The 14,922-nt window shown below is 41.5% G+C and overlaps 1 protein-coding gene across 5 annotated transcripts in view; it reads right to left on the bottom strand.

The window, feature by feature from the left end:
• The window catches only part of rbms3 (RNA binding motif, single stranded interacting protein), a 381,273-nt gene that overhangs the window by 263,274 nt on the left and 103,077 nt on the right, over positions 1–14,922 (bottom strand). The gene's annotated exons all lie outside the window — the stretch shown is intronic.

Genomic DNA, 14,922 nt, shown 5'->3' with positions numbered 1-14,922 from the left:
TCCACACTGACAGGGCGGTAAAGGGGGGCTCGTCCGAGGCTGCGAGCAGAGCAGACTGCCTCCTCCTTCTCCAGCCCAGCCGGTAGGAGGGTCTTTAGCAGCTCTGTGCGAGAGAAGGATCCAGACACACACCAGCGGGCTGCAGCGTTTCCACAACCTGGGAGAACGCAGGGAAGAGGAGTGGAAACGAGAGGGGGATGGCGTCAGTGCGAGCAGTCGATTCCCCCTACTGGCTGCACATGGAGCTACCAGCTGAAACACACTGAGTCCTTAAACAAACACTTTCTCTTAACAAACTAGGATCATTTAACCTCAGAACCAGTTAAGGTGGAGAAAACAATTTTAATGTGCAACTTTTAAGAACTTGTGAGTGTGTTTACTTCGATGCAATGTCTAGTGTGTTTCCTAGAGGTGTAACAGTGCACAAAAGTCATGGTTCAGTTTATCCCCTGGCTATGGAGTCACGTCTCAATGAAAGTTTGGTTCAGTAGAATAAAGTTTCATTGCATTTAGTTTGAACAGATGGTGGTACAGGTGTCAAAGGCAGACAAAATCCTCCTGCTGCAGACTGAGGTAACATTTTGTCCACTGGAAACTTTGATAAAATCTTCATTATAAAAATCAGCAACATATCAAACACTTGTGTACAAGCCCGAACAAACACTGTACAAACACTTTACTAAAAGGCAACATGTCGCAACACGCTATCAAACCGACAAGCATCTTATGCTATGAAACTGAAAATATATAATAAATAGAATAATAAAAAAATAAAGCATGTGCATTAGGAGGAGAGTTACGATAAGTTCCACCTTGGTTATGTTTAAAGCACCCTAACATTTATCGTCCTAGTGATCAGTACATCTTTGTGTAAACAAGAGGACATGCCGTAAGTCTTTACTTTTAAGAGCTATATTCACAAACGCTACATGTAAAGGCAGTGAACAACAATCTCCAAGCACTGACAGAGGAAGTAAAGGGGAAACCACTTCCTGTGTAACATCAAAAGATGACAATGGATGAATCCTCTTCTGATTGACCGAGACCGTGACCAAAAACATCACAAGAATGTCCCGTCGGTGAGGGCTATGCCTGATCACGAGTAACCTCAGCTACAGTCATACTTCTACAGAGATCAAAAACACAGCGCTCAGAAAGTGCCACTCCTTTTTTCATCTCACACACACAAACGCACAGGCACACACATGCAGATAGAAACCAACCTTCAGTCCTTGTGGGTATCTCAGTGACTCCGAGGCCACAAGTTCAGAAGCCTCATTTTTCTCTCAATTAACAAATCAACTTGGTTTTCATTTGACTCATCTGACACGAGTCCTGCAAGGGAAAAAAACGCAGCCAAAAACTACACCATGAAACGACTGGACTGAAAACAATTACGTTCTGGCAATTTCCGCATCTGAAAATAGACCTCTGACTTTGATGAGTTTAGTTTTGTATTTCATCCGTTTCGCTCTAGAGAACAACACAAAAACCCAGAAGGCTGATGTCTCGTCAAACAATAATAACCTAATTACAGATCTCTAGCGCAACACTCGAGATAAGTGAGTTCAGCTGCGGAAAACACACTTTCTTCACCCCTTGGTATATCGATAATTATTTTTGTTGCATCAATATGTATGACACTGCCAGTGCTGTCGAACTGCAATGATTATTTTATAAATTTATTGATCAGTTGCAAGGAAAATAATCAATTCAGGAATTCTGTTTGCAATACAGATAATTTTCAAGCATGAGCATTTGAGACACATTTAATAATGTAGAGCAAACCCCACATATTTTTTATGAGAGCTATGTGTCTAGTGCATGAGGACAGACCAAATCAATACCAGCAGAAGAATCCCAGGGACCAAAACAAAGCTCGGAGGGAAAGGGCAGCCTTTTACAGATATAGAGGGAGGAAAATATAATTATCAGATAGGCCACTTTTATCCGCAGGAAAGAGATGAGGCTGATATCGATTACGGATTACCAGATTAACAGCCGCTGGATCAACTAGACACATAAACTCTCAGCATCTGGGGAAAGGCAGAAAGTAGAGAACAAAGACAGTCAGATGGACAAAGGCCAATGGAGAGAGTAATAGAGAGAGAGAGATACCCAGAGAAAATGAGATAAGACACACTGGGAGACAGGACGTGAAGAAGGCACAGAGGCAGAGAAGATTCATATGTCTTTATAACACCGTGCGTCCACTGAGCGACCATGTTAAGTCATCTCTGTATTTCACAGATAAGACTCATCAGTTTCTCTCTTCACTTAAAAATACTGAGATTAAAGGAGCAGAACGGAGTAGTAGGTCAGTTTTAAGCTGATTTTCACACAGATTTTGTCAACATGTGGCCAAAAGTCATGTTTCCTGCTGCAACTGATGCCTCCACCAACAGGAAGTGAGGAAAAATATGGAGCAAAGAGTCCGAATGTGCTGCTAATTACCCATAAGTCCATCAAAGTAATAAAAAGAGACAATAAATGTATAAAGGTGCGTTTGCACTTTGCTGTGTTCCAAGTTTTGATTGATGATTTTTTTTAAATTCTGATTTTATCCAACAACAATTGTGGATTTATCAATAAGTGAATTCAGAAAAATGCTGGTAGTTTCTTAAGTGTGACAATGTACTGCTTTTCCTTGTCATACAGATGCAGCCACCTCTCCTCCCAACTGAAGGCCTTTCGCTGCCAACCAGCTTCCTGTCGGTCTCCAACCAGTTTCGCGTGAACTCCCAGCCACTGGTTTCCCGATAGAGTTTGCCTAAATTCTACTGTAATCACGTACAATCTCATTCCAGCCAAGGACCAGACAAGGTCCCAGCTGGGATCAAACACAGATCTGCCTGGGCCTCATCAAGGAGGAACGAGAAATTCGAAGTGGCTGTATCTGTCTATGATCGTTAACTGAGTGTCTCTGTGCTTTGGACTGTTGGTCAGAAAACAGAGCAGGACATTTCACACTATTTTCTGAAATTCTTTAGACAAGCGATTAACCAAAAAACACAGACATAGTTAGTTTCAGCCCTAACCTAAACTCATATTTGTAGCAAAACAAATCCTAAATATTTTCTTAACTATGGACTATTTGCTGCTATGTATGACTGCACCCTGACTAACCTTTTCTTAAGTTAATTCAAATTAGTCTACAGAATGGAAACACAGGGGAGTACCATTACACAGACACTGGTCAGCTAAACCATTAATATTCATCGATCCAACCATTAAGAATTAAGAGCCGGGAATTGAGACTTGACTCTTGAAACTAAAGAACTTGACCTGTGGCCCCGCAGACAACACTAGAAAGCACCCTGAGAGCTGGCTGACGTGAACTTTCAGCCTCTGCCCATGAGTTGACTAAGGTTAGTTTATGGAGGCAATTTCAAGCGATGTGACCGGAGAGCAGTAATGCACGCTGTGTGTAAATAAATGTCGGCGCTGCGTCTCATTCTGTGGAAGCAGACCTTGAAGACTGGAAGTGTGTGTTTTGCTCCGGTGGTGATGGAAGCGCTCTGGTCTGAATCAGCGGGACTGACGTCACAGACGGGTGATATGAAGCCAAATATTTCATGGAAAGAGACAGAGTGAGTATCCTGCTTCTTGTATTATTGATACGGATGCAACATCTACTCATTTGCTGTCGAGTCATCTCTGTGTGGTGGTTGTAGAACATGTAAAGATAAGGCTAATCATTTTGATTTTTAAAGGAGCACGTCAGAGAAGCAAGTCTGAGGCAATTTTCCAAAGATTCTCATTCGTTTCAACCTACTATGTGTACAGTTGTACGCTGGGGCTTGCCACCCAGAACAGCACGGCAAGTGCCAGACTGTTCAAAGTGCGTTCAGTGTTCTTCCCAGTGAGTGAGAAGTGATCTGATTTACAAGCTGATTTGTCAAGATGAAGCTCAAACTGTGGCTCTCTGCCGTTTTAATATTTAAAAACCTACGCTAAGAAATATTTGCTAATACTCTGCAGCCGGGTCTGTCAAACATTTTCATATGACAAAGCCAAAGCCATCTGCTGCCCCTCTGTTCTGAGGTCTTTCTTTGATGCTTGCTGATTCACTTTCTAAATTGAGAAGCATGAGTGAGTCATTCACAGGACTTTAAAATAGAGAGAGAGGAAGACAGCTGAGGGTATATCTTGCCCCTGAAGGTGTTAAGCAGCTACAATCCCCCTCTAAAAGAATCAGACAAGTCTAGTAAAAGAAAACCACAGCATGATCACAGCGTGGCCTCTGGTCTGAGCGGTTCAAGAGAGAGTGGGTTTTTTTTTTAGCCTTTATTTAAACAGATCAGTCATTTCCTTACTTGGCAAATTTGCATAGCAGTGAAAGCGAGATTTTTTTGGGGGAGATATTTCAATTATATTAACATCCATAGAGATATTAGAGTCCTGAAGAGCTGCCCTTTTGTCCATTGACTGCTCTGACAACACCAGTTATTCTGCTAATGCCTTGAGTCTTTATTAAAACAGCCCAGTCAGCAGAAGATAATGTTGATATTGAATGTTTCATATGTATCATATCAATGTTTCTAAAATGACACAGATCTGATGAAATGTATATGACCAGATTTTGTTATTGGAGGTGGAGGAGATGGCAGCTAGCACATCACCTAGGGGAGACAGCTGCCAGGCTGCAGACCACTGTTTGAGACCAAAAACAACAAAAACAGTAATTATATAGTGAGACATCAGCTGCATTTTCAGCCGTAGCCAGATGCAAAAATCTTGTAGATCCACGACTATAACTGTGTGTACGCACAAAGGCAGAAATGCACATAAGCATTCTTTTCATCACATTGACAAAGCTGTGCATACGCTTGATTCTGCCCTATAAATCTTGATTATTGTGGCGCATGTGCATGAGCTTCATTTCCACACCCACAATTCGACGTAAATGGATGTAAAAAGATTTGCATATCAATACTTGTGCCCCTCCACCATTATTGATTAGACATGTCAGTGAGAAATATGATAATGAAAGTGCAATTTCACCAATCTCTGTCACATTGGCAAGGTTCTCCAAGAGTGCCAGAGCAGCTGTCACTACCCACGGCTGTGGACACTGTAGCATCTGTACTACTAACTCATCACGTTTCTGCAAACCATTATCGTGATAAAATCTCAATCGTCACTATTATTAAACGTCAGAGAGATAATCAATGATTCATTCACATGGCGCTCATGCGGAAACTGACTCTACAAAATGCTTCACAACAATAAAATTAAATCACGAACAGGGAGATGATGGCTCAGATGTAAATAAAAGTGATGAAATTAGTTGCTCGTAAAACATCATTTAAAATCAACTTCATAATGTGCCTTTGACATTTTACAGAATGCAATGCAGCTTGTAAAAATAATAGGACAATAAGTGAAATTGGCAAGTATGTGTAAGGTGTGTACATTCACACCACACATTCAATTGCATGCATGGATTTGTGCATGCACATTGTTGATGCATCTGGCTTCTGGATTTTTCCACCAAAAGCGGGTGTTTTAAACCAAAACATGATCTTTTCTACAACAAAGCCAAGTGGTTTATGTGCTTACACACAACCATGTTAACCATAGCATTGTTAAACATGAGAACATATGTCAAGTATCAACATATAGACTACATGACAACATACAAATGTTACAAATCTGTTTTAATAATGCCAGCATTTATTCTTGTGACTGCTTTGATTAAAACGGGAGACAGACAAGGGGGATAAAGACATGGTTAGAGTCTGAACAATAAGTTATAATCAAAACACATAAACAGTAAAGGCAGCTGCAGAATGTTCCCATCCAAAAGAAATTCCTAGAAAGTCCACAACTACTCTGCCCCGCTGCCCGCCCCCTCCCCGAAGAAGACTACTGAACTTCTTCAAGCTGCTGGAGAAACCAAGCGGCATTGTTTCCTGTGGTTGGCTGGACAGTCCTGTCATGGGTGTTTCCCAGAAATGACCAGATGCATGGAATTCGAGGGAAGGCTGGCGCAGTGCCAGGGGAGGGGTGGTCGGAGAGGAGGAGGGCTGGAAGAATGGAGGCACAGGGGAGAGGAGGGAAGTGGAACTGGGGAACAGCAGGGCCTGGTATTCCTGGAAAAACCCTTTTTGCTTTTGGCAGCTGTTCTACTGGGAGATACCCAAGAACCAGAAGATCATCTTACATGTTTTATGCAAACCTACTGATGTAGCATGACTAACCAGCTTCCCCTGGGGCATTTTGCTCATGATTAAGTGAAAGATGAACTATTTTAACAGTCCAACTATGACAAAGCATCTCAGACTGTGCTTGTGTTATGGATTACAGCAGAGATCCTCTGATTATAGTTTACAATAATCTGAGAAAACACGACTGAATGTTGATGATCACTCCAATTAGGAACAGACTGATAAACAGATGTTGCTTGAATACCAGCGTTTGCCATACCGCAGAAGATCACTTAGTACAGATAATGAAGTTTGAGCGAAACACTAGTACTGCTATAAAAAGAAAGTTATCTTTTTTTCATTAAAGCGAAATCTAATTTTGCTAAATCTGAAGGCATGCTAAGACACACGGATGCCAGATTTGAGATCAAGTGTAAAAAAAAAAGAAAGAAAGATAATTCAATAACTACAAATATCTAAGTGTATGAGGTCTACGAGAAAACCACATATTTTTGGCAGTTTTACTAAAATTGAAAAGAAAAGAAAAGAAAAGAAGCACAAACCACAGAAAGAGAAAGAGGGTGGATAACCTCTGAAGTGGTTCTGAGTTTCAATTTGTCTTCATACTGTTGCTTGCAGTTCATTCTCACGGCGCAATAATTTACTTGATTATGTGATTAACATCTGAAATCAGCAATTAGATTACAAGTGATTTTCATATCGTCACAAAGACAAATTACATATGCAGGAAAAAAGTAGTTGCTTGAATTCAAATCATAGTGTCAGTCTCCAATCAGAGACATAAGCTGAAATAAAGGTTTATATTTGTGTTTGTCAGTAGTAGAGTTGAGCCAAACTGCCCAGTAATGTAAAAGGGCACACAGTCAAGCTCTCTTCCTGATGTGTTTTAATCTGAGAAGCTCATCAGACGTATGGAAATGCAGGAAGTAGCCAAATGCGGTCTGTTTCGCCAGTGTTACAGTTGAAAAACAGATTTTTCACCCATTCAGTAAAAAGATAGAAAACCAAATGTTTTCCATTTTTAAGGTAATGTTTACCTGTTGAAGATTATTCATGTATATTATCCGTTAGACCTATTCGTAAGCTTGGTTATCAGCTAAAGTTTAATTCATCATGCTAACCCAAGCCGCAACCTCTGGGGCTGAAAAATGAAGCCAAAACGGAACTGCAAAAAATACCTGCAGTTCTTTGAACGGCCACTTGAGGCTGGCTCCAGAAGCCAGTCAATCCACATAGACCCCCATGTTAAAATGCCCAACTTACAGCAGAAATAAACATGTTCACAGCCTGGCACAAAAATGGTTTTGGTCTCTATATAAGGTGTAAAGTTATGACTAATTATGGGTGGGCCGCTCTGAGTGACAGGCCATCATCTTGGATTTTCAGTCAGATCACCTCTTGCTCCTCCACGGCTCCACCCTCTTGCCCAAATATGCTCACTTCTGAGTCCAAAAACCAAGAGGGCGACAGTCGTAATGCCGAACTCAAGGCCTCAAAACAGGAGTCCACAAACCAATGGGTGACGTCACTCTAGCTACGCCTATATTTTAACAGTCTATGAGCTAATCTTCTTTCAGTGCTAGCCAGGGTAAAGCTGACGGAGGCAGGGGAGGGACAAAAGTAACACGGTGTTGCTGGTCAGTTTACTTGAAAAAGAGAGAGACACAAGAGTTGGAGATTTGAATGCATGTAATGGGTAAGGATTTGTGACGGTTAAAAAATCGTATTCCAACCAGATGTTACTCATAAAAGAAAATGCTGACTACGCACCAAGATGGGTTTGATGCATTGAACCATCACTAAACACAATAATCTGATTTGAGAATAATGTGGTCATTTGCTTTGGGGACTAATGCTGCATTCTCATGGAATGGCAGACGATAGACGACAGACCAAAAACACCGTCTGGACAGCATGAGACAAACAAACAGTCCCCATGGAATGGCAGGACGATGACACAAAACCATCTACTGTCTACCTGATTCCATGTATATGCAGCATAACTGAGACTTATATGCTAGAAATATTTAGTACTTACTTATTTTGTGGTCGATTTATCCAAACATTACTTTTGTTCGTCATCTGTATTTCTTTCGTCCCGACAGAGAGGAACAAACGTAGCAATGCATAACATAAATTCCAAGTCTGATTACGTCTGACTCATTTATCCAAAATTGTAAAAACTAATTGTTATTGGTAAGGGACGTGTGTGTAAGAAAATACGGTTACTCTGAATTAATCCATCTCTGTGCAAAGAGGGAAATACTAAAAAGCTCTACTCTGTCCCTGCCTGCCTCTAAACACACTAAATGATGTACTTGCTAAATTATCCAACCTCTCTCAAATTCTCTATGAATAGATATGTTAACGTTATGTGTGTAAGTTCACCACATCTCTGACACATGCAGTTTCTTAATACATTCTTATCAGTGCACTTACGGATGACAGCCTGAGGTAATTCAACACATTCCCCCTCTGAGAGTATAATTTTCCGCAGCGCAAGAGCAGAGTGATATAGTCAAGATATGATTGCAGAGAGCTCCTCTTTATTTATTTATTTATTTATTTTCATTTCTTTATATGTGATGGTCTCATCACCTTGTTCTGGTTGTTTATCTACTACATTATAATGTAAAAAAAGGGCGGACTCATTCCAGACCACCGGCCCTGCACTGAGACATTTGATAAACACCAGGCAGATTTCCAGTGAGTCATTAGCTTCTATCACAACACAGAGGAGAGCAATGCAAACCTAATGGGGAGGAAATATGAAACCAGACGTGCATGAGTAAAAATGACTCACAGCAACCCTTACTACGCCCAACGAGGGACAGGCAACAGACCTAAAAGAGTAAATTGCGTACACTTACTAGATCTCTATTCCAAATGTGTAATGTATATACAAGTCACGCCGGCCGAATCATTTCCTGATTAGCGTGATTCTGAGAAAAGATCAGAGTTGTTGCAAATTATTTCGTACTTGGAAAAGAGGCCCAGAGCCAGGGCGGATTTTACATGTGTGTGTGTGCAAGTGTATTCTCCCTCTGCTTCAGTGTTTGTGAAACTACATTTAAAGTCAGGTGGTCTACAGCTGTGGTGGTTCTGTGTGAGTGCTGGCATGAGCGTCGGCGAGTGTGTCTGTTTTTCTCTGTGTGAATATAGCAAGTTAAACTAAGACGTCTCTGAGGAAACTCAGAGATCACAGGAGGGTCAAGGTTATTCTGACACCAAAGGTGAAAACACTTGAGTGGAGCTCAGAGATCAGACTTCCTGTGTGGCTGCGACGCTAACCCTAATATAACACATAAACTGCAACTGAGAGCCGGCCATGTCCTTCTGTGAACCGGCGAGCCTCCCACTGCCAGGGACAGCATAGCTACATCCCTGCAGATGAGGGAGAGATGATGCCAAGAAAATCTCTGCATAATAAGGAATTAAGTGCTGCACAGGCAGAGAGAGTGTGAGTTTTAAACAATAGATATTTTCCATGTGGACGTGCAAAGCCAAAATATTCAAAATCCACATTGTTTAGAATACGAAGAAAGCAGCAGACCCCACAGAAAAAAAGGCAAATATGACTCACTTTGCAGAGAAATAGAAAGAGGCCCATCAAAGCTTCATCACAGCACTCAGAGTGTATCATGTGCATTTTGTTTTATTCATTGTGTTAATGCCCTAAATAGATCTAAGTGCAAAGCCATTCAGTCCTGTCAGTGCGACTGTGTGCTACTTTTTTTTCTGTCTTTTTCAAATGCTTATGCATATTAAAATACGAAGATCTATGAGTCCCTGACAGTTTTATACAAAAAAATCCAAAGCTTAAAGGTCCAGTGTGTAGGATTTAACTGCATATATTTGCAGAAATGGAATATAATAAAATAAGTATGTTTTTTTTTTGTGTATAATCACCTGAAAATAAGAAAAGTTCAGCCTGTTCTCAATCCCAGCTCATCAAATACCACTGCTTTGTCAGTGGACGTCCACGTCAGGCACAGACGCACAGAGACACCCTTCGCACCATTATGAGACGTACCAGCTGGCAGCAGTTTGTAATGTATAACGAGTGTGTAAGTCTGTGAAGGGCAGGCGGGAGGGGTGGTGGATGGGTCAAGCACACTACGGACTTTCACCTGGGAGACCGCTGTTTGTTGCCTGAGTGAAACCTAAAGTCAATGGAGTTAGGTAAATAATCATGTTTAATCAACATAGGGTGTTGTCGGAGCAAAAGAGGAAGTGTAATGAGTTTAATCAACCGTAGTGACTTGTCACTCAATGTATGTCACATGACGTTACATCACGTTAGCATAAGGATAACTGTAACCATAACGTAACCGTACTTCTTTTTAGTTTATTTTGAAAAACAATGTGCATGTAACGAGCAGAAACTGTACATTTCCTGTGAGAAGGGACGGGTATTTTCAAAAGACGCAATGCATGTAATAAGCATAAATTCACATGCTGTCCCTTAAAAAGTGATGCAGGAGGGAACCCAGCGCATCATTTTTTGAAGTGTAGGTCCACTGACAAAGCAGCGGCATTTGACGAGTTATGATGAGAATGCATTTGGAGATCGCCATGTTGCACCCCTATGTTCCTCCAGTAGCCCAGAGGGGACAAACCAAACACTGGCTCGAGACAGGGCCAATTGCGTTTTTGCATCGGTCACCGTAGTTAGCAGCCCCTTAGCAAAGAGCTGGAAAAACGCAAATTTTTTTAAATGTGAAAGTGCTTTATTCAATGTTTAAATCACTTTGTGCTGGAGAGGAAGAGACCTCTGTGGATGATTTGAAACCGGGTAAACATTTCCTGAATGTCTGGATCTTAAATATCAGAGAAAAGAGTTAAGCACACATTAGCAGGTGCTGGCTGAGCAGCCTGTCTCTGACAAGCCAAAGAGCACTGAGAAACACTGATTTATAACAGGAACCTGCTTTATTTAATGGTTTCACTGGTTTAATCACGTCATCCGTTTGTTTTGGAGAGGATGAGACCTCTGAGGATGATTCAGCTCCCGGTAAAAACCTACTGAACAATGAACACTGACGGAATTTTTAACAAGAATAAGTTTCAGCTAGTCGCGATCTGCAATCCTCACCGCTAGATGCCACTAAATCCCCCTAAATCTTACACAATGGAGCTTTAAAGATGAAGATGCTTGTATACTTGACTGTGTGTGTGTGTGTGTGTGTGTGTGTGTGTGTGTGTGTGTGTGTGTGTGTGTGTGTGTGTGTGTGTGTGTCCAGATAACTGGTGTTCATGGGCAAGCATGTCAGAGGCACACAGGTAGAAGAGAAAAATAGTGAGGTAATGGAGAGAGGTGCTGAGGGTTCTGCCCAGAGCACATAGAGATTGGAGATTGGGAAAAGAGTTATAGCTACTCGGAACAGATCCGTATAGGCCTATGGAGCTTGATGCTGCCTGCAATTGAGCAGGATGGGATGGGTGGACAGCAGCAATGTTTTAAAGCACTGCTAAGCCATCCTAGAATGAAGTGAAATGACCACATGTCACACAGAGATGAGAAGTGAGAGGGAGGGGACAGGATGAGTGAGAAACAGTGCGGAGAGTAAGGAGAGAGAGAAAACAGAGTGTGTCGTTCTAAGAGGAATATTTCAGGGTGGTAAATGGAGCAGAACTCCATTCCAGCTCCTCTCTTAACCTCCCCCGGTGTCTCATCCTCTGCATGCAAAGCATGAAGCCCAGGAGACAAAGAAAACAGAGAGAGAGCTGAAGAGACAAGCTTCAGGACAAAATAACACTGAATTAATAGACAAGACATTTTGCTCATGCATTTGTTTGAACATAACAAAAAACACACAGAGGCGTTGAATAGCAAGTGGTGAGAATTCGCTCTGTTTATAATAGCAGCTCTGACTGGGTTTTTTTTCTTTTTTGGTTTGAACTGTGAATAGGTGAAGGCCGCTGACCCTGACGAGACGGACGGCATTTCACTCCTTTAAAGCAGCATTTCCCTGCTGAGCAGATGATCTTTTTGTAAAACCAGACTGTCTATGCAGTACAAAGCCACAAATAATTTTGAAATTGGCACTATATAACCAAAGAAAACAGAGGAAAGGGCTGTAGCATTTACTTTTGCTCAAGAGGTAGAAGACCTACAGGTACCAGAATGCTCTGCACCGCACTCGACCAATAGATGCTCTCGCAGAATGCAAGTTTTTCCTTTTCTTTGGCAGCAAACAATATGCCTGCTGGCTGGTGACAAGCTATCTGAAATTACAGTTAAATTGTGCACTAAATTATGTTTCTTAAACATTTTAGGCAAGAAATAGGCAATCCAGTAACAGCGTCTTGGCTTATATTTGATTAGCATTGTCTAGTTTTACAGTTTGGTCCAAGTTTGAAAGACCGGGGTGGGTCTCTCTCTTGATCAACCTTTATAGTCTTTGTCTCCATGGTGGTGGGCAGATGAAAATATGGAAGTACAATCTGTAGTTTGAGCAATAGCCCTAGGGCCAGCGAAAATCTACTTGATGACGCAAACCATGTCATCCAATGGAATTGAGCTGAGATGAGCAGGGAGATCTGCTGGAGGGAAGTTTACCATAGTTAATTTAGAGATACTAGCCACATTGTTATGACACAAAACTGGTGAAAAATCAGCAAAGTATCCATTTAACTACAGCAACAGCTCCTCCTAATAGTATTTAACCGTTAAAGCAGCATTAATCAATGTTTTTATGTCAACAACAGATCACATGTCCACTTGTACGGGGTCGTGCGTAGTGATGAACTCAGAGAATTATCACCAGACGCTGTAGTTCCTCTCATCTTTGTGCAACTTTACAGCATCTTTCATCTCATTGTTTTGGTTTACTGGCCTACAGCGTTACTGTTTTGGTTCACTGTCACTGCTCTCATAGCCCCAAACAGCAGACAAAGTCAGCAACTATCTGGTGGAAATAATGGAGCATTTAGCAGATAAAGAGCCAGTTATCTTGACCAGGAACTGGAGAACAAAAACACACTGATTAGATGGGCAGAAAAATGACTCCAAATGAATTCAAAGGTTGTTACATATCTGTCTATATTAAAAGATGATAATATGTCAGTGTTGTGTTTACAGCAACAAGTCCTCCAACCCTTACGACCACATATGTTGTTTTGTTCCTAGCCTTTGATACGAACCATAAGAGCTTTACCTAAATTAGCACCCGTACCAGTGAGGTTCTGTTGCGGAAAAGAATCATGGTTGGGCATCATCACATTATGTACTTAACATAATTTGACAATGTGATATTATGTGACTTTAAGTATATATGTAACATGATGGGACATTCCATATGTAACTTAAAATGATTCAACGTTGACTTTTGGTTTCACAGAGGACATGAACAGCGCCCTCCTGGGTCAAAGTCCTGTGTTTTTTTGACTCAGCCAACCACCCCGACTGCCTTCCTATGTGGACTTTGTCACTATTTGTACTAGGTCACCTAACTCATAATTGTCATAATTACTAAGGCCACTAAAGGCTGGTGCCTAAACCAGTTCCCCAGGAAGGGTGCCATGCTTTGAAGCCAATTTTCGTAGTAGCCAAACAGTGAAATTACAACTCTCGGACCATCACATGATGCCACTGGGCTCAAAAAGACCTTTTGCCATAGACTTACATTGGGAAAGACTCGACTGTTAATCAGTGGATGACTCGTTTCACCATCGGGATTTGATCTATTTTGCTTGATAACATTTCGAAGGTCTAGCAGAGCCACACAATTCAATCATTTTATCCCATTTAAGTTTGGGGAGCTAAACCTGGAGTAAAGTATGTGGTGCACTTGCCATATGGACCCAATGATGCAAAAAATCCGGGTAATCTTACACCTGGGAAGTTGAATTTTTTTTTGGCTTTATGCGCCATTGAGCTAGCCTGGAAATCCAGACTCAAATCTCAACTCAAATCAAAAAGATTTTGAGTCTGGCCCTCACCGACACACCCTTCCTACCCAAGGGGCGGCACTAACTGAGGCATAGTAAATGCCACCGCACGCAATTGGATAATACAATAGCCAATCAGAGCAAAAAACAAGGTGACGTATTTATTGCAGTTAGCCCCATTGGTTTGCCGACCAGTGGGGCTAACTGATATATTATGCTTTTGCCGTATCCTGTCAGCAAAAAACATCCTTCCTGGAAACAAAGGCTTCTAGGGCAGTCTTGTGTTCCTCTCTCAAGGAAAAAGGTAAGTGTAGTTGGCTTAGTGTTTCTTTCAAAGCTAAATTGAATGGACGCGGTCCTTCGGCAGCTGCCATGGCGATTCAGCGGGCTCTGCTCATCAGGGCCAGATCGCAGATTGCAGAGAAAATTCAAATTTGCTAGGGGCGGGGCATCATCATTTCATAGAAATTAAAAGGGCCCCACCTCCCACATTGTACCCAGTTCTCTTCATACATCCATGGCCTACACTTAAGATGAATATGGGATGTAATAAGCTGCTTATACAAACAACCTACAGTGAATCTTTTGAGGAAGGACAGTCTCATTTTACAGCTCCTTCTCGCTGCCCCCCTACAGGGCAAAACATGTTATTGCAGCTTTTAGTAATGCTCTATAACAGGGGTGGCCAACCAGTCAGAGACCAAGAGCCACAAAAATTACCGTGGTAGTACAAAGAGCCACATCATACACATGTGCTTACAAATGCACTCCCTCTCTCACACAAACACGAAATAACATAAAATCAAAATCCATACATTTCCAATTTTCAAAGCCAGATTTATTTATCTCACACACAAAT

This window comes from Epinephelus moara, chromosome 22 (assembly GCF_006386435.1).
Source record: "Epinephelus moara isolate mb chromosome 22, YSFRI_EMoa_1.0, whole genome shotgun sequence".
Classification (NCBI taxonomy): domain Eukaryota; kingdom Metazoa; phylum Chordata; class Actinopteri; order Perciformes; family Serranidae; genus Epinephelus; species Epinephelus moara.
Note: the sequence above shows the minus strand (reverse complement) of the source record. Positions and strands in the feature narration are given on the sequence as shown.